The following is a 24008-nucleotide window of genomic DNA, read 5'->3' on the forward strand; positions in this document are numbered from 1 at the left end:
TACTCTAAGAATTTTAAAATAATTCTCCTTTAGAGAACAAAAATCTGATTGTTCAGTAAAATTTTATGCTAGGTGTATTTAACTGTCCGAATATGTTGTTAAACTGTGGTCCATAAATTCAATTAAAATCAAAGCTGTAAGATGTGAACTTGCTACAGAATAAAGGAATCTCAGTGAGTTTTAATGCGAGCATATTTCTTTGTAATTAGCAGTAATTCTGTCTAATTGTTTCCTATGTTTTATTTTACTTATGTAGATTTTTATAGTTGATTTACCTTGATTTGAGTCAGCTTTTCATTGGTGATTATGAATGTGGGTCTGCTTCCCAGTAGTTATTGAGCTTTTCCTGTGCTGAACCTGTTTCTATCTGATTATCCTCGAGTCCCCTGATGTGAACTTGATGAAAACCAAGTAGGGGGCATACAAATTGAAAAAAAAAAGTTAAAAAAATGTCAAGCTATTGTTGAAAGGAAACAACTGGTTAGCAACTGTGCACTATTGTGCTGTGTTTTCTGTTTCCTGACAATCATGCCAACAACCAGAAGTTAAAAAATGTGTATGTGTGTCTTCATTTGTGTTATATGGTCAGAGGCTCCAGGCCTTAAAATTCCAACTGTGGAAATTCTTCTTTCATTAGAGAATGTTCTATTTGAATAGAAAGCACAGAAACCGTTAACTATGAAAAAAAATGTATTGTTTTCTCTTTAGTGTGATCTTGGGGTTCACTACCTTTGCTTGTGACTTTGCATTCCAGACATTTTGAGGGCAAAGGTTAAGAAGCATTTGCTTTTGAAGGTTGTCAGGAGAAGTAGACATGTTACACACTAGTACAAGGAGGGAAGCAACTGACATAATATTAATATGGGGGCACAGTCCCAATGGACTTGGTGAATTGAGTCACTGGAGCTCAGTCCTGGAACTCAGAAGGTGGAAAAACAAAAGCAATCGTTATAAAGCAATTTAGAAGATATGGCTACTGTGAGTGCTAAAGGGATTGCTGGGGAGAAGAAGCGTATCAGAAGAGAAGTGACAGTGGCATGTGAAAGGGGGACAATTAAGAAGCCCAAGCACAATGTTTTCATGGGAAAGGTTTTGTTGCTGTTGTTGTTTTTTGGGAGTCTATCATTCTTTTTTGCCTGACCTTCCTGGTATGGGTTTGAATTCTGTCTCCCGAAAAATCAATAGTCTCTTAAATGTCGGAATACTAGAAGCATATTTACAGTTTAGAAAAAAAGTACTTTGTTGTCAGAAAATTGAGAAGGGAAGTTTGTATGTAAAAGAAGAAAAATACTACAGACATCCATCCCCCTAAATCTGAGCAAGCCACACTCCTGCATTCACACCACTATGGCTGGAAGTTAGTTTTTGAAATATGAACATGAGTTTTTTTCTTGACTTTGTTCTTCAAATAATAAAATATAATAAGTAATTGCTAAGTATTTGCATTTTACTATATTTTGTAGTCATCTATGGATAAATTAAAAATATACAGGTGGATATGTGTGTGTGTGTGTGTGTGTGTTATATTTTAAGTAAAAGTATCACCATATTGGAGAAGAGATGTGAAACCAAAATTGGAGAAAATAGGTCTGAATATAAACTAGAGAGATAACTGGGTAAGTGTAAGTGTATGTGTTAAAGAGTAAAAAGGGATAATGAGGAAGGGAATATAATAATTCAGAGAATTTGGAAAGAAATGTGTGTCAGTATAACTTTGTTTATATTTAAAATAAATTGATCATTAATTTATATATTTATTATTGAAAAAATAAATATATAGGTTTCCATTATTTAGTTTTTGAAATAGTGTCTCATTATGTAGCCATTGTTGTCCTGGAACTCAGTATGTAGATCAGGCTGGCCTCAAACTTACAGATATCTGCCTGCCTCTGCTTTCTATGTGCTAGAATTAAAGCCATGTGTCATCTTGCCTGGCTGAATATATATATTTACCTTATAACTTTGCAATAATCATCAAATAAAGCTAGAGTTTAAATGAATTGAAGATAAAGAAAGATTGTATCTTAGACTTTCTCCTTTTTTCTGTCATAAAAACACTATGACAATAAACAACTGAAGGAACAAAGAGATTATTTTAGTTCACAGTTCACACATAGGAGGCTTGTGTGGTTGTTTCACAATCAAACCATGATAGTGTCGATTCCAACATATAAGGTCTTCATCTGAATATAATTATACCTATGAAGATCTTTTTCCCCAAGCAAGGTCACAGTTTTCCATGAGTGGGACATTTTGGAAAACAATATTGCAGCATGGTATACTTGTTAGTCCCTAAAATAGAGGGACGTATAATCGGTTCCTCTGCTTATCTGTCAGATAAGTTGACATGGGTTTTCTGAGTCTACCTGGGTTGACTTAGACTAATCTGTTCCTTCTTTAGTAATCACCCAAGATGTATAAGCTTCTAACAGGCTTAACTAATCAGAAATTGTCATTATCCGGTCATTTACTGGTTAAACTCGAGTCACTAGAACCCGAGTTAGGCAATGCTGTGTGTGCTGGCATGGTCAAAATAGAAGTCAGTGAGATATGCCACAGTCAAATCTTACAGAATATTTCATGGCTGGTAAAATTTCTCCTTGGCAGCAACAGCTGATGGAAGGTATTAAAGAAAACTAAATGAAAGCACTGGGAAGATTGTTAGGGTTTCTGAGAGGTTATTAGAAAGTGAGTGTGTGATGCTAGAGGGATGACTATGATTAGAGCATTGACTGCCATTCCACAGAATCCAGGTTCAATTCCCAGCACCCACTTAAATGCCCATAACTGCAAAGATTTAGATAAAGACAAAAACTCAAAAACATGAAGACCAATGAAAAAATGTTTAAGTGGAAAGCATCTATGACTACAAAAAGGAAAGGAATATCTCATTAAGCAAGATGTGTTATATGTCTAAAGAAGGCTGGGGGGATGACAGAGAAAATGGGAAGATAAAAATTTCAAGGATATTTCGGAGCACAAGGATGCTAGAGTTGGAAATGTAAAAGCCGATGAGTAGACATTCACGGCCAGACTTGGGCTATAATTTACATGAGGAAACCACCCACAGGCATAAGAAACAAAGGATGTTTACAGGCCTGAGATTATCTATTGATTTATCTTCACATTTAATTAAATCCGAAATAACATACAGCAATCTCATTCATGGTAGCACTCCTCCCTCTCAACTATCATTTCCCTTATACCAAATAAATACAGCCTGGGAAATGGTTTAGGTTTGGTTGTAATATGAATTTATTGTGACTATGAAAACAACATACAACAAATTTTATGGCTTAGAACAATACAAATTTCATCCCTCATATTTCTGATTGTTAAAAAGTCAAAATCAAGGTGTTACTCCCTTTGAAATTGCTATGGGAGGTGTGCGTGTGTGTGTGTGTGTGTGTGTGTATGTGTCTGTGTGTTTGTTTATGTAGAAAATGTTGATGAAGCAAAGTATTGAAGTTTCTTATTATATCCTCAGACATCCTTATTATGTACTTTGATCATAATCGCCCATCTATGACCCTTTTAAAAATTTATTTGTTATTGTTATTTCTCTTTTTTTTTTCAGAGAGGGTTTCTCTTTAGCTTTATAGACTGTCCCAGAACTAGCTCTTGTAGACCAGGCTGACCTTGAACTCACAAAGATCCCCCTGCCTCTGCTTCCAGAGTGCTGGGATTAAAGGAGTGTGCCACCACTGCCCATCCATAAATTTATTTTTTATTACTTTTAATTTTATGTGTGTGTGTGTATGTTTGTCTATCTGACTGACTGTCTGTGTACATATGTACACATAGATGAAGGAGCCCACAGTAGGCAGAGATATGAGATCCAACTGGTGCCTGAGTTAAAGATGGTTGTTGACTGATATGGGTATTGAATTTAGGTCCTCTGGAAGAGCATTGCATGTACTTAAACGCACAGCTATACAGCATTTATGTAGTAATAGGAGTGGCAGACTGCATCCCCACTACCCGGCTAGTTTATACCTGAAATAACCACACCTAATTGTATTAATTAAATTACTGCCTGGCCCATTATTTCTAGCCTCTTATTGGCCAACTCTCACATCTTTATTTAACCCATCTCCATTAATATGTATTGCCACTTGACTGTGGCTTACCAGCATAAGTCTAATCAGTGTTCATCTTGGAGAGGAGAGTGATAGCGTCTGCCACACTGCATTCTTCCTCACCCACCTAATTTTCTGTCCTATCAAAAGGCCAAGGCAGTTTCTTTATTTAACCAATGAAAGTAACACATAGACAGAAGATCCTCCTACACCACATTTAGGTCTGTATTCTAACATTCTCCAGCTTGTCCTCTTCCTTATTTCTCCTGCACCACATTTGTACTTCTGTGTATGCTTCCATATTAAGTATCATAGATGAAAAATCATTGACTTTCAGAGTCTGCATTATTTTTCTAAACATAAAAATATCTATTTCTACCAGTTCTCTTGTAAATAATGTAATTTTCTTTTTTACGCTGGGAAAGAAACACTGTATATATAAGCCACACCTCTTACTCTAATCCTCCATTGATACGTAACTACACCAATTCTATAACTTGAATATTATGAGCAGTACCACAGTACTCACAAGTATTCAGGAATCACAAGAATCTATTAACTGATTTTGGGAGTAGGTACACAGAAGGGATAAAAACTGGATTATTTAGTACAGTGCTTTTAACCTGTGGGATGAGACCACTTTGGGGGTCAAATGACTCTTTCATGGGGCGCACAGTACACCATTCTACAGATCAGATATTTACATGACAATTAATAATGGCAAAATTATAGTTCTGAAGGAGCAACAAAAATAATTTTCATATTAACCTTCACTATGGCATTGAAAACTCTATTAAAAGATTATAGTGTTAGGAAGATTGAGAACCAGTGATATAATAGATCTGTTTTTATTTATTGGTGGGTTCCCATAGATGTCCTAATTTATATTTTCACCAACACTGTGGATCTTATATGTTTGCCAAGATATTTTTATCTTAGCAGTAGTCATTCTGGAAGGAGTGAGGTGTAATTTCAATTTATATTTATTTGCATTCCCAGGGAACATTTCCTTATATACTTATTGTCTACTCATACTTCTTTCTTTAAAAATGATTGTTCCATTTATTTGTTCACTTACTGATTTGATCATTTGTGGTTTGGACGTTTGGTATTTTGAGTTCTTTATATATTTGGTTATCCATCACCTGTCTAAAAAACATTTGGCAAATATTTTCTCCTGTGCTCTAAGATGTCTATTCTGTGATACTTTCTTATCTTGGTTGGGCAGAGAACTTTTTGTACAATACAATCCCATTCATCATTTCTTGAAATTATTTCCTGAACTCATGGAATTTTACTCAGTGAGTTTCTGCTCATTTCTCATCATGCTGCTTTCTTTGTGTTTCTTTAGGAGTTTTAGAGTTTCAGCTCTATATCAATGTTTTTAATCAATTTTGTCAATGTGTTCTTTTCATTAGCATGGTGTGTTTCCCCTTGGTTTGTAGCTACAAAATTCCAATTTTGCCTTTATCTATACCTGGATTTCTTCAAAATATATTGAAAAATAGTATGTGCTTTTCTCTTTTAATGAAACCTTCTTGGGAAATTTAAGGTTTTTATGGTTAATCTAGGTGATCTCATCTCAACATCTTTTATTTAATAATAGCTTGAAATATATATATATATATATATATATTTTTTTTTTTTTCTAAACAAGATAGCATTCTCAGTTTCCAAGTGAGTGATATCTCTTTGGCATCTGTGAGACACCATTTCAACCTATTTATAGCTGTTAGAAAGCATTTCTTACAGCTCTATGCTGTGTTACAACTTTACCATTTAATCATTACATTGATAAAGATACAACTAAAATTTCTGTTCAGTAAACCTTTCCTTATTTTCCATTTCCTCCTCACAGATATTAAAGCTAGCTTTAAACTTAGACTAGGCTACCAGTGTTTTAAGTAATGAGTTTGTTTTCTGATTAAGTGGAAGCAGCTCCTGAATTCCATGAAGGTGAATGAAAAGCTAAATGAGATATAATTTACAAACAAATATAGTTCTTTGTGGTCTGCCTTTTAGTTTTTTCTGGGGAAAAGGTTCTAGTCACACCCATGACAACTTTGAAATTATGCTCAATGTCTACAAAAAAATTCTAGTGTTTCTTGAGTGATTCAAGGTTTCCCTAGTTAACCTAGGATAATCTTATCTCAACATCCTTTATTAATCACCAGCAATGAATTTGTCAGTAAGTTAAAATCATGACCCCTGAAGCCTCAACGTGATAAGCTATGGAAATAACTACAGGGTCTACTGTGAAATTTTATATATTTTTGTACAATGAACAAGTAAGCAGTACTTGTTAAGCAATCATACTTTTCCATTCATTCACAAAAGTTTATTAAACACCTACTATGACCCCAATAGTGAAAAACTAATCTTACTTATCTTTATATCCTTCATGACCACTATAGTTTTTAATGAGAACACATTTGGCCAATGAGTGACTGCTTCAGTGAACAAATAAGTCACAGTAGTGTGGACTGGTTTCCAAGACAATAGCACTCTGTTAAACTTAAGGTTTATTTCAGCAAAACTTTTATATATAGTAATTTACATTTCTTTAACTTTAAAATGTCTTTCTACATAGCAGTAGAACAAAATAGTGGAGGTAAAAAAGAGGCAATAACACAATTGTGATTAGTGCTCTTCTTTTTACAGCAACAAAAATACATTGTAGTAAGTAATGTAAATACTTTTCAAACAAAAATCTACGACCTTGCGAGGTACTTAGAAAATAAGACAGATAAGTGGATAACCACCAGAACATATACAATATAATCATTTTATGGTACCATGCTAAACTAGAGAGTAAGAATTAAAGGAATAAATAGATTAATGCTCACTTGGTGATTTGATAATTTTAAGGTAGAGTATGGTATGACACATTTTTTTTCCGTATTGAATTTCAAAACTACACATTTGGAAAAGAAAAGATGCTTCTCCAGAACTGTGACCTTCTTTATTTTTTTTATTAATTAATTAATTAATTTAATTATTAAAGATTTCTGCCTCTTCCCCGCCACCACCTCCCATTCCCCCCCTCCCCCAATCAAGTCTTCCTCCCTCCTCAGCCCAAAGAGCAAGCAGGTTTCCCTGCCCTGTGGGAGGTCCAAGGACCACCCACCTTCATCCAGGTCTATTAAGGTGAGCATCCAAACTACCTAGGCTCCCACAAAGCCAATACGTGCAATAGGATCAAGAACCTATTGCCATTGTACTTCAGTTCTCAGTAGTCCTCATTGTCCATTATGTTCAGCGAGACCGGTTTTGTCCCATGCTTTTTCAGACCCCAGCCAGCTGGCCTTGGTGAGTTCCCGATAGAACATCCCCATTGCCTCAGTGTGTGGGTGCACCCCTCGTGGTCCTGAGTTCCTTGCTCGTGCTCTCTCTCCTTCTGCTCCTCCTTTGGATCGTGAGACTTCAGTCCAGTGCTCCAATGTTGGTCTCTGTCTTCTTTCATCGCCTGATGAAGGTTAATATTCAGGAGGATGCTTATATGTTTTTCTTTGGGTTCACCTTCTTATTTAGCTTCTCTAGAATCACGAATTATAGTCTCAATGTCCTTTATTTATGGCTAGAAACCAAATATGAGTGAGTACATCCCATGTTCCTCTTTTTGGGTCTGGCTTAACTCACTCAGGATAGTGTTTTCAATTTCCGACCATTTGTATGCAAAATTCAAGAAGTCGTTTTTTACTGCTGAGTAGTACTCTAATATGTATATATTCCATACTTTCTTCATCCATTCTTCCATTGAAGGGCATCTAGGTTGTTTCCAGGTTCTGGCTATTACAAACAATGCTGCTATTAACATAGTTGAGCATATACTTTTGTTGTATGTTAGGGCATCTTTTGGGTATATTCCCACTAGTGGTATTGCTGGGTCGAGAGGTAGGTTGAACCCGACTTTCCTGAGAAACCGCCACACTGCTTTCCAAAGTGGTTGCACAAGTTTGCATTCCCACCAGCAATGGATGAGTGTACCCCTTTCTCCACAACCTCTCCAGCAGAGGCTATCATTGGTGTTTTTGATTTTAGCCATTCTGACAGGTGTAAGATGGTATCTTAATGTTGTCTTGATTTGCATTTCCCTGATTGCTAAGGAAGTTGCGCACGATCTTAAGTGTCTTTTGGCCATTTGAACTTCTTCTGTTGAAAAGTCTCTGTTCATCTCAGTGCCCCATTTTATAATTGGATTGATTAACCTTTTACAGTCGAATTTCTTGAGTTCTTTATATATTTTGGATATCAGACCTTTGTCATTTGTGGGGTTGGTGAAGATCTTCTCCCAGTCAGTGGGTTGCCTTTCTGTCTTTGTGACAGTGTCCTTTGCTTTACAGAAGCTTCTCAGTCTCAGGAGGTCCCATTTATTCAATGATGTCCTTAGTGTTTGTGCTGCTGGGGTTATACGTAGGAAGTGTTCTCCTGTGCCCATGTGTTGTAGAATACTTCCCACTTTCTCTTCTATCAGGTTCAGTGTGTTTGGACTGATATTGAGGTCTTTAATCCATTTGGACTTGAGTTTTGTGCATGGTGATAGATATGGATCTATTTTCATTCTTCTACAGATTGACATCCAGTTTTGCCAGCACAATTTGTTGAAGATGCTCTCTTTTTTCCACTGTATACTTTTAGCTCCTTTATCGAAAATCAGGTGTTCATAGGTTTGTGGGCTAAAGTCAGGGTCTTCTATTCTATTCCATTGGTCGACTTCTCTGTTTTTATGCCAGTACCAAGCTGTTTTCAATACTGTAGCTCTGTAATAGAGTTTGAAGTCAGGGATGGTAATGCCTCCAGACGATCCTTTATTGTATAAGATTGTTTTGGCTATCCTGGGTTTTTTGTTTTTCCATATAAAGTTGATTATTGTCTTTTCCAGATCTGTGAAGAATTTTGATGGGGATTGCATTGAATCTATAGATTGCTTTTGGTAGAATTGCCATTTTTACTATGTTGATCCTCCCAATCCAAGAGCAAGGGAGGTCCTTCCATTTTCTGGTGTCCTCTTCAATTTCTTTCTTCAAAGACTTAAAGTTCTTTCCAAATAGATCTTTCACTTCCTTGGTCAGAGTTACCCCAAGATATTTTATGCTATTTGTGGCTATCGTGAAAGGTGATGCATCTCTGATTTCCCTCTCTGCTTCCTTATCCTTAGTGTATAGGAAGGCAACTGATTTTTTGGAGTTGATTTTGTAACCTGCCACATTACCAAAGGTGTTTATCAGCTGTAGGAGTTCTTTGGTAGAGTTTTTGGGGTCGCTTATGTATACTATCATATCTTCTGCAAATAATGAAAGCTTAACTTCTTCTTTCCAATATGGATCCCCTTGATCCCCTCATGTTGTCTTATTGCTATTGCTAGAACTTCAAGCACTATATTGAAGAGGTATGGAGAGAGTGGACATCCTTGTTGTGTTCCTGATTTTAGTGGGATGGCTTTGAGTTTTTCTCCATTTAATTTAATGTTAGCTGTCGGCTTGCTGTAAATAGCTTTTATTATATTTAGGTATGACCCTTGTATCCCTAATCTCTCCAAGACCTTTATCATAAAGGGGTGTTGAATTTTGTCGAATGCTTTTTCAGCATCTAATGAAATATTCATATGGTTTTTTTCTTTCAATTTATTTATATGGTTGATTACATTGATAGATTTGCGTATGTTGAACCAGCCCTGCATCTCTGGGATGAAGCCTACTTGATCATAATGGATAACTTTTCTAATGTGTTCTTGGATTCGGTTTGCCAGTATTTTATTGAGAATTTTTGCGTCGATGTTCATGAGTGAGATAGGCCTGTAATTCTCTTTCTTGGTTGGGTCTTTGTGTGGTTTTGGTATCAGGGTAACTGTAGCTTCATAAAAGGAATTTGGCAATGACTCTTCTGTTTCTATATTGTGAAATACATTAAGGAGTATAGGTATTAGCTCTTCTTGGAAGTTCTGGTAGAATTCTGCATTGAAACCATCTGGGGCAATCTGCTCTCAGTGCGGGCTTCACTGTTTCTTGCCCGCACTATCCCGCATCCAGTGCCTCCACCGCCTGGGCCCGCCTGCCCGCCGGTGCCTCCGCTGCCCGGACTTGCCTGCCTGCCGGTGCCTCTGCCGCCTAGGCCTGCCTGCCGGTGCCTCCGCCGCCGCCGCCTGGGCTTGCCTGCGCGCCGGTGCTTCCGCTGCCTAGGCCTGCCTGCCGGTGCCTCCGCCGCCCGGGCCTGCCTGCGCGCCGGTGCCTCCGCCGCCTAGGCCTGCCTGCTGGTGCCTCCGCCACCTGGGCCTCCAGAACTGTGACCTTCTTAAAGAAGAGAAAAGACAAAGGGAAATGTGACTGCAATTGAAAGCTTGGAAAGTATATAATTGCTTCTGAAAGGATGTGTTCAACACCAGCCCTTAAAGCACTAAACAAGTATTTCTTGAACATGTTTTAGCAAAGTTGTGTGTTAATATGGACACCAAAGCCTCTGCAGCTCTTCTTCACTCTAGTTGCATGAAGTTAAACACATTGAAAAGAAGCATATATCAAAATTTTGGTGTGTTTTAAGTGTAAACTATAAAATAAGGACCATCCTATTCATCTCATTAAATTAAAACAGTAAGTTATTTATGAGTATTCTCTATATATCACTAAGTGTAGTGGTATTCTGAATTAATAAAGCTCAAACTATCTTATACCTTAGTGTTTTAAAATGTGATACAATATTTGAAGGTGAATTCTTCTGAACAATATGGTTTCTATTCTAAATTTATCTAGTGAAATAGATCATTAGGCGGATTCGCTAGTCTCATACATTATTGAAAAACTAGCCTAACACCACCAAAGGACAATGAGTTGCATGGGAAAATTAATTTAAAAAAACTTTAAACCAAAAAGGAAGTCAAATAATGTAAATTGATCAACACAGGACTCATTTACCCTCTGGCTTGTAGTTCCTGACTCCTAAAAATCCATACATCAGGTTTCAAATTAAGAATAAACTTTATTTGCCTGGTAAAGAGTACTATATAGTAAAAGCACAAAAACCTACCCACCTAGCATGCTTAAGAGTTTATTGGAATGATAAGGAAATCTATGGATACTATGAAGTAAATCCTTCACATTTTATATTTACTGAGATCAAGGTCCATTGTTTATGTTAAATATGCAATATACAGCTGGGCATTGGTGGTGCTCTCCTTTAATCCCAGCACTCGGCAGTCAGAGGCAGGCAAATCTCTGTGATTTCAAGGCCAATCTGGTCTTCAAGAGCTAGTTCCAGGACAGGCTCAAAAGCTACAACAAAAACCCTGTCTTGCAAAAAAAAAGGTGTATGCATGTATTAATGACACTTTATTTTTAATAAATTTATTCATTTATTAATTTACATCCGGGTCACAATTGGCATTTCCTCCTCTCCTCCCAGTCTCTCCCCCAAACCCTCCCTCTGTTCCCACTTCCAGTCCTCTTCTCCTAAATTTCTGTATAGGAAAGAGCAGTTCTACCAAGAGTGTGAACAAAATTTGGCTTATCAAGTTCCGTAAGACTTATGCACTGTCCCTTGTATTAAGACTTGTCGAGGCAGTCCAGTATGGGGAGTAGGGTCCCAAAAGTCAGTAAAACTAATTGGAGACAGCCCCTGTTCTCACTGTAATGAGGTCCACAAGTGGACTAAGTTACATAACTGTACTGTATATGCAGAGTGTTTAGGTCAGTACCATGCAGACTCCCTGATTGTGGATTCAGTCGCTGTCAGCCCTATGAAACCAGTTACTTGATTCTGTGATCTTTCTGGTGGTATCTTTGATGCCTCTAGTTCCTACAATCCTATCTCCCCCTCTTCTCAGGATTCCCTGAACTCTACCTTATGTTTGACTGTGGGATCTGCATCTATTTCACCAGTTACTAGATAAAGCCTCTCTTACAATAATTGAGCTAGGCACCAATCTGGCTACAGAAGATGGCCAGTTCAGGCTACATATTTGCTATTGCTAAAAGTCTAAGCTGGGGTCTTCCTTGTAAATTCCTAGAAGATTCCCTTGCTCTAAGTTAACCTGAGCCCTAAAAGCCCCCCTGTTTCCAGTAGTCTCTTTCAGTATTCTACCCCCATTCCCTCAACCTGATTGCTCATGTCCCATCCCCCTGGTCCTCAGGCCACTCATAAACATTTCTATTTCCCCTTCTCCAGAAGATCTGGGTGCACACCTCCATGAACCCTATTTGTTACCTAGTCTGGGTCTTCGGAAAGTAGCATGATTACCTTTATTTTACAGTGATTCTTACTGATGAGTGAGTACATACTCATCTTGTCTTTTTATGTCTAGGTTACCTTCTAATCGCATCCATTTGCTTTCAAATTTACTGGTGTCCTTGCAATAGTCCTATTTTTTAAATTGGACTATTTGGTTGGTTTTTTATCAAGTTTCTTGAATTATTTATATAATTTGGAAATTAATCCTCTGTTGGATGTGGGGTTGGTGAAGATCTTTTCCCATTATGTAAGCTCATGTTTTGTTTTATTGATGGCATCTTTTTACTTACAGAAACTTTTCAATGTCAAGAGTTCCCATTTATTTATTGTTAATCTTAATGCCTGTGCTATTGGTGTTCTGCTTAGGAAGTTTTCCTGTGTAAATATGTCTGAGATTATTCCCCAGTTCTTTTCTCTCAGGTCCAGTATATCTGGATTTACATTGAAGTCTTTGATCCAGACACTTTTTTTATTGCCTTAAATATTAATTCAATAAAAATTGCAAGGGAACTCCAATTACTACTATTCATAATGCTAATATGCAGCTAGTAGATAACACTTACTGACTAACTTTTATATTCAAGATTCTGTGTGCTTCTATTACCATTATGAAACCTTTTAATATTCTAATTCTTAAATGAACAGAGTAATTGCAAAACTCCTTCTTTGGGTAAGCTTATGTACAGTAAACTAAGGTACTTGGAAAGTTGAGGCAGGAGGACAGCAAGTTCAATGCTAGACTAGGCATCTATGTAAGAACTTTTCTCAAAATAAAAGTAATAAAAAGAAGGCTAGGAAAATAGTTCGGTTACAGATTCTCGGCAAACATATGGGAAGTCCTCTTTAGTAACCACCTAATTTGTAGCTCCTCAGTTTCTCAGTCACATAACTAACGTTGATTAGAATGCATCAGAGAATAACTAGCCAGTACATAAGTGAAACATTAAAGATGTATCATAGAAAATGATGAAAAATTTTGTAGTCTATGACTGAGTTGAACAAAGTAAAACACAACATCTTTGAGCAAGTTTTAACTGTCTGATTTCAAGTTCACAATTGTACTATGAGGTATAGATGTCTATTACCCTGTCCAATGAGAGAAATGAACCTTGTGTATAAAATTCTATAATTTTCTAAACATTCCTGGCCAATATGTGAGCTGAAAATCATAATTTTAAAATATTTATGACATTCTGGGCTACAGAGTAATATTCTACCTCAAAATTCAATTAATGATAATAATATCACCCAGTTCTTTATGGGCACTACCCATTGTTATGAATGTCTCTCAACGCTATAATGAGAACATTTTACTCTGTGTAATAATTAATTTGATATTCTAGTTTTTCACATTCAATTCTTTGAATACAGAAAATTTAATTTTGATCTCTGTGATTTGTAAAGAAAACGACATGGATTTAGAAATCACAGATTTTCACAGAATGATGATAATTACAAACACACACTAGAATTGAATTATAAAGTTTAAAAAGCATCCCAATGTCAATGATTACATGAGCTTCTCTTACCTTCTAGGTGAACTTTCTGAATCAATTCACAAACAATTCCAGTTCCACTGAGCCCCTTGTACACCTTATATGGTGTGTTTTGTATTGATTTAACACAGAATTTTTTGTCTTTTTATTCTAAATTGGGGTGGTTATTTTCCCTGTTCTTCAAGCAACTCATGCCAGCTCTCCCATGTTATCCAAGTGGTAACCATGCTTCTCAATCAGAGAAACATGGAAAAATTAGCTGTATTAGAAAAATTTAGTATAGTATAACCTCCTGACATTTCAATTTCTTTTATGATAGCATGACCATTTTCATTGCTTTGAGAATCTGTGAACTCAGTATAGTAAAGTTTGCCTCTTTCTGTCCATTTAGGATAAATTCTGTCAGAGTGTGATTTTGAAATTTCAACCAAGAATATTGCTTATAACACGAGGCATTAATTAAACCTAAGCTAATGTTTCTTCATCTGTATTTTAAAGATAAATTTATTTGATACTATATTGACCAGATTTTTTAGACTTTTGATAGTTTATTATTTTGTTGTTTCATTTTATGAGATTATCATTCTAGCTTTGTTAATATGGAAGTGTTGAAAATACCATGTCCTTTCATGTATTTTTTTTAAAATAAATCCTCTACTCATAAACTAAAATTATTTGTATTAAAAGCAATTGTGTCTCACATTTACCCTTCCTCTCTGTCTTGCTTTAATTGGTCTTTCCTTTTCCTTGAGTTATCGTGTACAGGACCTTTTGATTCCTTCTAATGTTTAAATTGTGTTCTTGTTTTATGTGTGAAAACATGCAGGTGCGTGTGAGTGTATATGTGTTTGTGCATGTACATATGAACATAGAACCTTCTCCTGCATGTTAGGCAAGTACTGTACTATTATTTTTCTAATGTAATATGTTTATTGATAATTTGGGTTTCACATCATGCACCCCACCAAACTCACTTGCCTGTCCTCCAGGTCCAGCTTCTACCCTTGTGGTCTCCTCATACCCATACCCGCCAAAGAAAGAAGATAAACAAATCCAATTTGTATTGTCCATATACTCACTGGAGCATGGTCACACTCCCAGTTGCCATCCCCTTAAAGAAAACCAAGGACTTTCCACCCACAACCCTGCCAGAAGCCATTAATGCTTAAATTGAAACACTGCATTGTTTAGCAATGTTCTAGCCTTAAGTCTTGCCTACAGTGGCATTTTGCTAATTAATTTCTTTAAGAATCATGGTATGTTAAACCTAAACCTGTCAAACTTCTCCAATCCCTGTTGCCCTCAACAAAGATCAACCACAACTTCCTTCTTATCAGGTCTCGTCCACAGCCCACCTCAGACTCACTCTTTCAGCTTGGAGATATTTGGGAGTTGTATTACACTCCTTTAATTTTTTTATGTAAAAAGATTAGACTTATTTAGCATTTATTGGTGCCTTATCAAATCCTGATAGAGATAGACAGATAGACAGACTGACAGAGGTTAGGAGCCAGTTTTTGGGCATGACTTCTGCCGCAATCCATCCACGGCAGGCTCATTAGTTCCAGAATATGGGTGTGAGAATTAAAAATGCTAGGTTGGAGGACCAGAGATAAGAGACACAGAGACACAGGATAGTAATGGGAGACTAAGTCGACAAACTTGGTGGATACTGAATGTTGAATTCTGAATTCTGAGTTCACCTGCTTTTCATTTCCATATACTTTTATACCCTAATACAAAAGGGGGAGGAAGCAAAAGACTGCTCTAACATGACACAAAGGACGACCAGAACAGTGACTTGCTTCAATACTTCAGGCATCAAGTCATTACTTCTTAATTAAAGCATTTGATGTTTGTGGCAGTGAACATAACCTAGATCAAGTATCTTAATCAAGCCTCCTATTTTAAATGAAGGAACATAGGAGTATGATTGAATGTCTGACTTTTGGTCAGTGTGAAACAGATTCACATCTATGGGCCATCTTAAGGTCTAAAACACCAAGTAACTATATGCTGGGTCAGGGTATGTAGCCAAATATTTGTCAACAAATTTGAAAATAAGCTCAAACTCTCTGACCTTCAGACAAGATGGAACAGGCTCACAACTGTGTGTGCCTTGACAGATAGATAGACAGTCAGACAGATAGACAGACAGATAATGAAAACAGTAATCAGATGTACAAACATTTTTTGTTCACTTTCCATCTACTTATTACCTTAATTATGTTATTATTTTAAAATAAAATATTTTCTAATTTTAACTAAAGTGGAGGTAAATTAAGGTTTATATTGATTAGATTTCAACCTTATGTCCACTAAAATTTATTTTAACAAATTAACTCATTTATTATTTATTGGATATTAATTTTGATTTTTCTCTCATTGTTATATTATTGTTTTCAACCAAATTTTAACTCATTTAGTCATCCTTTTTTAATTTTATGTTAATCACAATGTAAGTTTTAGTTATCAAATAGACAAGAACATAAATAGAAATTTCAATGTTCACGATTGCTGTGATTTCAATTAGTCCTTGACACTTTCAGAAAATGATTTTGTTTTTCTTAGTTTAGCACATTGTTTAAATGTAAAAACATTTTGGTATTATCATTTCTCTATCATTTAATGTCATATTCTGGAAAAAGAAATTTAGCAACAGCAGTAAATTTTTGATATATTAATAATACAGTCTTAAGTTAATACCCAGAACATTAGTACCTAATATGTGGCCTCTAGAGTTATATTTGTCTTGATCAAATTATATATCTGGTCATTTTGCCTAACTTTGACAGAATTATCAGTTTGCTTATTTTCTCTTTCTCTATGCATGGGAAAGCATGGGAAGAATGCTCTAAAATCAGTGAAGAATGAAGAAATGATGCTGAAACCATTACATAAGTTAAAGTGACTACAGCTACACCAAATGCCCTATGTAGAATAGACACTCTCTGAGTGTTAAAGAGTTGACAGTTTAGAGTAGTCATGAGGGTCTTCCTAAGCTTTTAGAGTTCATCACCTTCTCCTTAAGGACTTAGTGTTTCACTGAATTGAACCTGACCTGTTTTGTTTCATCTTTTTACAGTTAGTAAGATATGATAATAAGACTCAAAAAAGCAAATAAAACACATGTGCTTCACACTAAGCTTAAAGGGAAAAAAGGAAAGAAAAAAGATTATTTTTTCTCCATTTCCATTTCATATTTTGGGGTCTATCCTAAAAAAAGTTCCCTTTTGTACATAATGCTTCATTCTACTATTTCAATGTTTTGATTGTTGGAGGGTTTTTTTTTTGTCTCAGTCTTCTTAATTGTTATTTGTTTTCAATTACATGTTAAAAACTTTTGCTCTTTATTTCATTGACTGTGATGTATCTGTATGTACATATCACTGTATGAGTGTGAGTATATGTGGTGTGTGTGTGTGTATGTATGTGTGTGTGTGTGGTTTATGTATGACCATGGCTGTCGAGAACAGGACCAGACTTCTGTTTCTCTCCATCACTTGCCACTTCATTTTTTGAAACTGCATTCTCTTCATCCCAAAAATGGGGGAGAAAGACCACCAATCCAAATCACCATGGTTAAGTTATTAATTAAAGCAAGCTTTATAACTAATAGGTGGACATTTACTACCTACCCCTCAGATGCAGTTTGAGAGGTGAGCCTTGGATATGAGAAAGACAGGTTTTTATAGTGCAAAGACATGACCCAAAGGTGGTTTCAACAGGAGGTAGCCACAGAAAGGTAGTAATAACAACCACCCTTTTGAACCATAGTAGGGTTGCACAATGGTTGTTACATTTTGAAATAAAGATGTGGTTGCCATTTTACGGAAGAGACAGCACAAACTCATCTGTAGCTAATATTACTGGGTGGGGCATAGTCCAATCTCTGATAGACAGAGGTCTAATCATAAACATGAACGAACCTGGTTTTTCTTTACTGTAGATGACTTTAAAGCCCAAGATGGAGGCTGACCTGAGCACACGTGATGGACAGCAGTCTCCAAGGACCTTGCAGTTGCCATTTAAGAATGCAGGTTCTGGGGACTGGATGGAACTTGTGTCTTCTGTATTATGTAGATACGTATACAGTTCTCCAGCTGAGTCATCAACTCAGCCTTCCAACTAAACTTTCTGGTTTTATTTTTCTTATTTTTTTCAGCACATTTTTCCCTCATTTTCTACACACTTGCTGTCACTTCTTCATGAAAATACATCTCTCTAACTGTTTCTAAACTGATTAATGTTCTTCATTTTAAACTTTCTATTATTTTTTAACAACACCATGTTTCTCTTCTTGTCTTACTATCTTCTCATCTACTTCTACTTATTATCAATCTATGATTATTGCTTTTTTTGAAAAATTTATGCTATTATATAATCATTTTATCTTTAGAATTTGTTTTCTTGCTAGGTATGGTGTTGCAGGCTTTTAATCTCAACACTTGAGAGGCAGAGGCAGGAAGATATTGGAGTTTTCGGCTTGCCTGGTTGCTAAAGCAGGTTCCAGGAGAACCAAAGCTACACAGGGAAACCTTGCTTTGAAAAACTTATATAAAAAATAAAGAAATAAAGAAAGGATAAAAGAAAGAAGTAGAGAAAGAAAGGAAGAAAGGAAGGAAAAAAGAAAGGCAGAAAGGAAAAGAAAAAAGAAGGTTGTTTCTTTGATTTGGTTTGTGATTTTCCTTTGGATTTCAGCTGAATGTGCCTGACTATGTAGTTCTGAAAACAGTGGTATGAGACCCTAAACTAGCTTCAGTAGAGAAATTTGCAATGATTCTTTGTCCTATCAGTTGGTTAAGGCCATTTCCCATAGCTCCCTTGACCCACTGCAACCTCTAAAATGCCATTCAGCTTCTGAATTACTCATTTTCACTGATCAATTTGATCCCATCTACATTCTTGATGTAATAAATACTTTGCTCTGCAAATATTAGCCTCGCATTCATTCATTTCTATGAGTATCACTTCTCTTTTTTAATCATTTACCATAGACAAAAACCAACTTCCATTTGCATAAAAAGTTATTCTTGAGCCCTCTTTCTACATTGTTAGTATCTGTTTAATGACACTCAAATATGTACATTTCTTATTTATTTATTTATTAAAAATTTCCACCTCCTCCCATCCTCTCACTCCCCCCATTCCCCCTCCCACTCGTTCTCCAGTTCTAAGACAAGTCAGAGTGCCCTGCCCTGTGGAAAGTCCAAGGCCCCTGCTCCATCCAGGTCTAGGAAGGTTTGCATCCCAACAGACTAGGCTCCCAAAAAGCCAGTACATGTAGTAGAATAAAAATCCGGTGTCATTATCACTGGCTTTTCAGTCAGCCCTCATTGTCAGTCACATTCAGAGAATCCGGTTTGATCACATGCTCATTCAGTCCCAGTTCAGCTGGCCTTGGTGAGCTCCCAATAGATCAGTCCCACTGCCTCCATAGGTGGACGCACCCCTCGCGGTCCTGACTTCCTTGCTCATGTTCTCCCTCCTTCTGCTCTTCATCTGGGCCTTGGGAGCTCAGTCCAGTGCTCCAATTTGGGTCTCTGTCTCTATCTCCAGCCATCGCCAGATGAAGGTTCTATGGTAATATGCAAGATATTCATCAGTGTGGCTATGGGATAAGGCCAGTTCAGGCACCCTCTCCTCTGCTGCCCACCGACCTAGCTGGGGGAATCCCACCACACCTGGGAACTCCTCTAGAACTAAGTCTCTTGTTAATCCTAAAATGGCTCCCTTAATTAAGATATATACTTCCCTGCTCCCATATCCACGTTCCTCCATCTCAACCATCCCATTCCCCAAAGCTCTCCCCAAGCCTCCCCTTCTCCCTTCTCTCTCCCCATCTTCCCTTCCCTCCAACCCAACCCCACCCTCCTGCTCCCAATTTTTGCCTGGCGATCTTGTCTACTTCCAATATCAAGAAGGATAAATATATGTTTTTCTTTGGGTTCAACTTCTTATTTAGCTTCTCTAGGATCACGAATTATAGGCTCAATGTCCTTTGTTTACGGCTAGAATCCACTTATGAGTGAGTACCTTCTTACACCTGTCAGAATGGCTAAAATCAAAAGCAGCAATGATTGCCTATGCTGGAGACGATGTGGAGTAAGGGGAACACTCATCATTGTTGGTGGGAATGTGAACTTGCGCAACCACTTTGGAAATCAGTGTGGCGGTTTCTCAGGAAACTGGGAGTCAACCTACCTCAGGATCCCGCAATTCCACTCTTGGGAATATACCCAAGAGATGCCCAATCATACTACAAAAGCATTTGTTCAACTGTGTTCATAACAGCACTATTTGTAATAGCCAGAACCTGGAAACAACCTAGGTACCCCTCAATAGAAGAATGGATAAAGAAGGTGTGGCACATATGCACTTTAGAATTCTACTCAGCGGTAAGAAACAATGACATATTGAATTTTGCATGCAAATTGATGAAAATAGAAAACACTTTACCGAGTGAGATAATCCAGACTCAAAGACTCAAATATGTACATTTCTTTAAAAGTGGATGTTTAAATATTGGTCAAATTGTGAGCTAGAAGTACATAGTACCAAGTCTATGGTACTTAAGGGTCATGCCTTTAATACAAAGCAAAATATAGTTTATTTAGTGATTTTTTTCTAATAGTACATTCTCAGTTCATTTGTTTCTGAAGCAGGCTATGGAGAGGTATTGCCTCATAATATATCGATAATTCTTGGATAAAACAATTGTGGATATTAACTTAAATGCCTCACAAAGTTTGTTTTCTAGACACATACACCCACACCCACACACAGAAAGAGAGAGAGAGAAAGAGAGAGAGAGAGAGAGAGAGAGAGAGAGAGAGAGAGAGAGAGAGAGAGAGAAAGATTTTATCTTGTGCCATTTTCTTTTTGTCTTGTCATTATTTGAAAGTCAATTCTACTAGGTTAAGATCATTCAGGGCAGAATAAACAAAGAACTTTTTAAACCCATGGTTCTCATTCAGGCTGTGCTGCACACAGCACATCTCCCTGTGTTAATGAGCTGTTAAGGAGCCTGCTAATGGCAGTTTAGTAGCTGTAGCTAAGGATTTCCCTACCAATAAATCCTGTTGCCTTGGCTATTAGACAGAAATCCTTGCATAGCCTCTGAGCTCAAGTGACACTGATGAATGGCCAGAGAAAATAAATAGTGTTCTCAGGGAGCAAACACAACACCCCATAAAACCCTTAATATCTAATGCAAGAACTCTACTCTTTCAATGTGCTTGAGAAAAATAAATAATAGAAGTTCATATTTGACATTTAATGAATATAACCAACTTGTAGAAAACGAAGCAAAAACTCTTTCTTAGCTATTATTGTGCACATAGGTTTAAAAACCATAGCCGGAATCAAGTATCATTAAAAGAAAAAATGTAAAAACAGAATCTACTGCAGTAAACATCTTAGGGGGTACTTTGAAACATGCCTTTTGAAGCAAAGCTAATATTTAGTGTATATAGAACGTAAAATTTAAATCTTTGACAGACATTTAACAATTAAAATAAGATAGCTTTAAGGGCTTCAATGTGCAACATTCTCAAATAAAATGCTCAATATAATATTATTTCTTTATTCTTTGTAATAGGTAATCAGTGCTGACTTGAGGTATTTTTTGTTCTATTTAAGATAAGAGTAAATCTTCTGTTCCTTGCAATCTTCAGAATTAACATGTCCTAACATATTCGCCTTGTTACCCTTTTATATAATCAAATGTATTTTATAGAATAAAACTTTATCCTTTTGTAATTCATCCAATGTGTAGATTTTTCTGACCTGAATTTCTTCTGACTTTTTAGCTACACAATCACAGTTTTATGAATTGTTTGTTAATAACAGGAATCACTTTTTCTTATAATTCTTATATATGACAACAACACATACGTGGATTGACTGAGGCGCTCAAACAAGCACATTGCTTGAACCAGTCTATACGTCTGAGTGAACTTCTGTTAGGCTGGAATGACCACTGTAACACTGTGAAACTTCACATAGGGTTTTACATTTTCACTATCAACTGTATTTTTATGTATTTATCAATCACAAAAACTGGGAAAGAATCCATGCAATAGTTAAAAACAGAAACAATCAGTTTCATATCTTCTCACTGCTCCTGCATCTGTTTCTTACCTTCTGTCTTTCCTCATCACCTAACTGTCCCCCTTTCGTGCACTCTGTTCTACATGCTATGCTGGACGCACACATATGCTGTGCATGCATATACATACATTACAGGCCAGAGACTTCACATGATGGAGAACCTTCTTCTTTTTCTTTCTTTCTGAGGTTTGTGATTCCTTAGCACTATACCTTCAAAATGCATTCATTTTCCTAGAATTGTGTTTTCATTTTTCTTTGGAGATGAATAATGTTCCACCTTACTTATGTACCAGATTTTCATTATCCATTCATCTGTTATTGATAACTAGTTGATTCAATTTCCTTCTATAGTCAATGAGGCATCAATAATCTTGGCAGTACCTGTGAAAGGTTATGGAGTTCTGTGTGTACTCGCCTAGGAGTAAAATCGCTAGGTCCCGTGGAAGTTTTATTTAAGGAACCTCTAACTCATTAGCATAATAGTTTCATTAATCTCACCCCTTTTTCTTTGTGTACATCTTCTCCAACACTTGTCAGACTTCTGGGCGATCTTAGCCATTTTGACAGGGGCCATGTTGTGTCACAAAATTGTTTTATTTAATTGTTCTGATGGCTAGAGAAGTTGAACGCTTTTAAAATTAATTTCTGGCCATTTGTGTGGTTACTGTTATTATCTTTCCTGAAAATTCATTAGCCTACTTGCTGATTGGTAGTTTTGTTACCTTGATTCTGAATTTCTAAAGTTGCCCTTAGGCTACCACTTGACCCACATGCAAGAACACATGCACCTGCAAAGATAGCCCCACATAAAAATATTCATGCAAGATCCATTCATAGCCGCAATTAATTATATAAATCAACATGACAAATTCCAAAAGTAGTAAACAGGGTGGAGGTCTTGGTTTGTGCTCATTCTGTAGGAATTGTTTTCCACAAATTTTCTTCTGCTCAGTGCTTCATGATAAAGTCTTTGCTGCTCTTATTCAAGACATCTGAAGCTAACTAAAGGGAGGCTTATTCAGAACACTTGAAAATATGAGGAAAGAGCATATAGGTTTTGTACCTATCTGTTCAAGGGACATTGTATTATTGAGCTTTATATCATGCTTCAGGAGCATGAATTTAAAAATGCAAAAATCACAACGCATAGGAAATTGATTTATGCTAATGATTTTAAAACTAATTAATTACAATTACTTATTTTATCACAAAATCAATTACTTACATATTCTGTCACTTTAATTAAAGCAGTCGATAAAATCAGATAAATGGGAAGCATGAAGTTTTATAGGAAAAACTAATTTTCTTATTTAATAAAATCTGCTACAGGTCAAAACAGAATAAACTCTCAGTTATTAAATTCTGGTAAAATTCTAATTATGCTATTATTGAAAGATTTATTGTAGTTCAATTAAAAATTTTGAGAAATAAAATGTTTCAAACATTTCATGGATAATGACTGAATGTTCTTCCTGTAAAAGTTCATTGCTGGGTTAAGATTTTGCAGTGGGTAAAGGCATCTGTCACACAAGCATGGAGATCCTAAACTAATTATTAGAACCCACGTAAAGGTGTAAGTTCCGGCTCCACAAAGTTTTCCCTCTCATTTCCTCATGTATTAAGGCTGTGTGACCATACATATATATTGTGCGCATTTGCACACACACATAACACACAAAGGCAACACACAGAATACTAACAAATAAAATTTCAATAAATAAATTTTAAGAAATTTAGTACAATATTAAATAAATGTTATCTTGTCCATATCTAGAATTATTTAAATTTTGTTGCCCTTTCAGTTAAAAAACAATTAAACATAATAATTACTCAAAATGCTTTCTAAAATTCATAGCAATAGAAAGTATATTACACTATAAAAAGTTATACATATTTATTTCATTTAATCAACACGAGTACCCTGAGAAATAATAATTATACCCTATTTCCCAAAAAATTAATCCCATTTGTTATAGCTAGAGATATGAAATTGAGATCTCCAAAAATGAGTGTCATATCACACTTTGACCAAGTAAGCAAAATTGTCTCCTGCATTCCAAATACATAATTATGTACCATATTTCATACTGATTTCTGGTCA

The 24008-nt window shown here is 36.2% G+C and overlaps 1 protein-coding gene across 1 annotated transcript in view; it reads left to right on the plus strand.

The window, feature by feature from the left end:
• Erbb4 (erb-b2 receptor tyrosine kinase 4) overlaps nt 1–24008 on the plus strand; it is a 1078513-nt gene that overhangs the window by 476674 nt on the left and 577831 nt on the right. The window lies entirely within an intron of this gene.

Source organism: Chionomys nivalis, chromosome 2 (assembly GCF_950005125.1).
Source record: "Chionomys nivalis chromosome 2, mChiNiv1.1, whole genome shotgun sequence".
NCBI classification, from domain to species: domain Eukaryota; kingdom Metazoa; phylum Chordata; class Mammalia; order Rodentia; family Cricetidae; genus Chionomys; species Chionomys nivalis.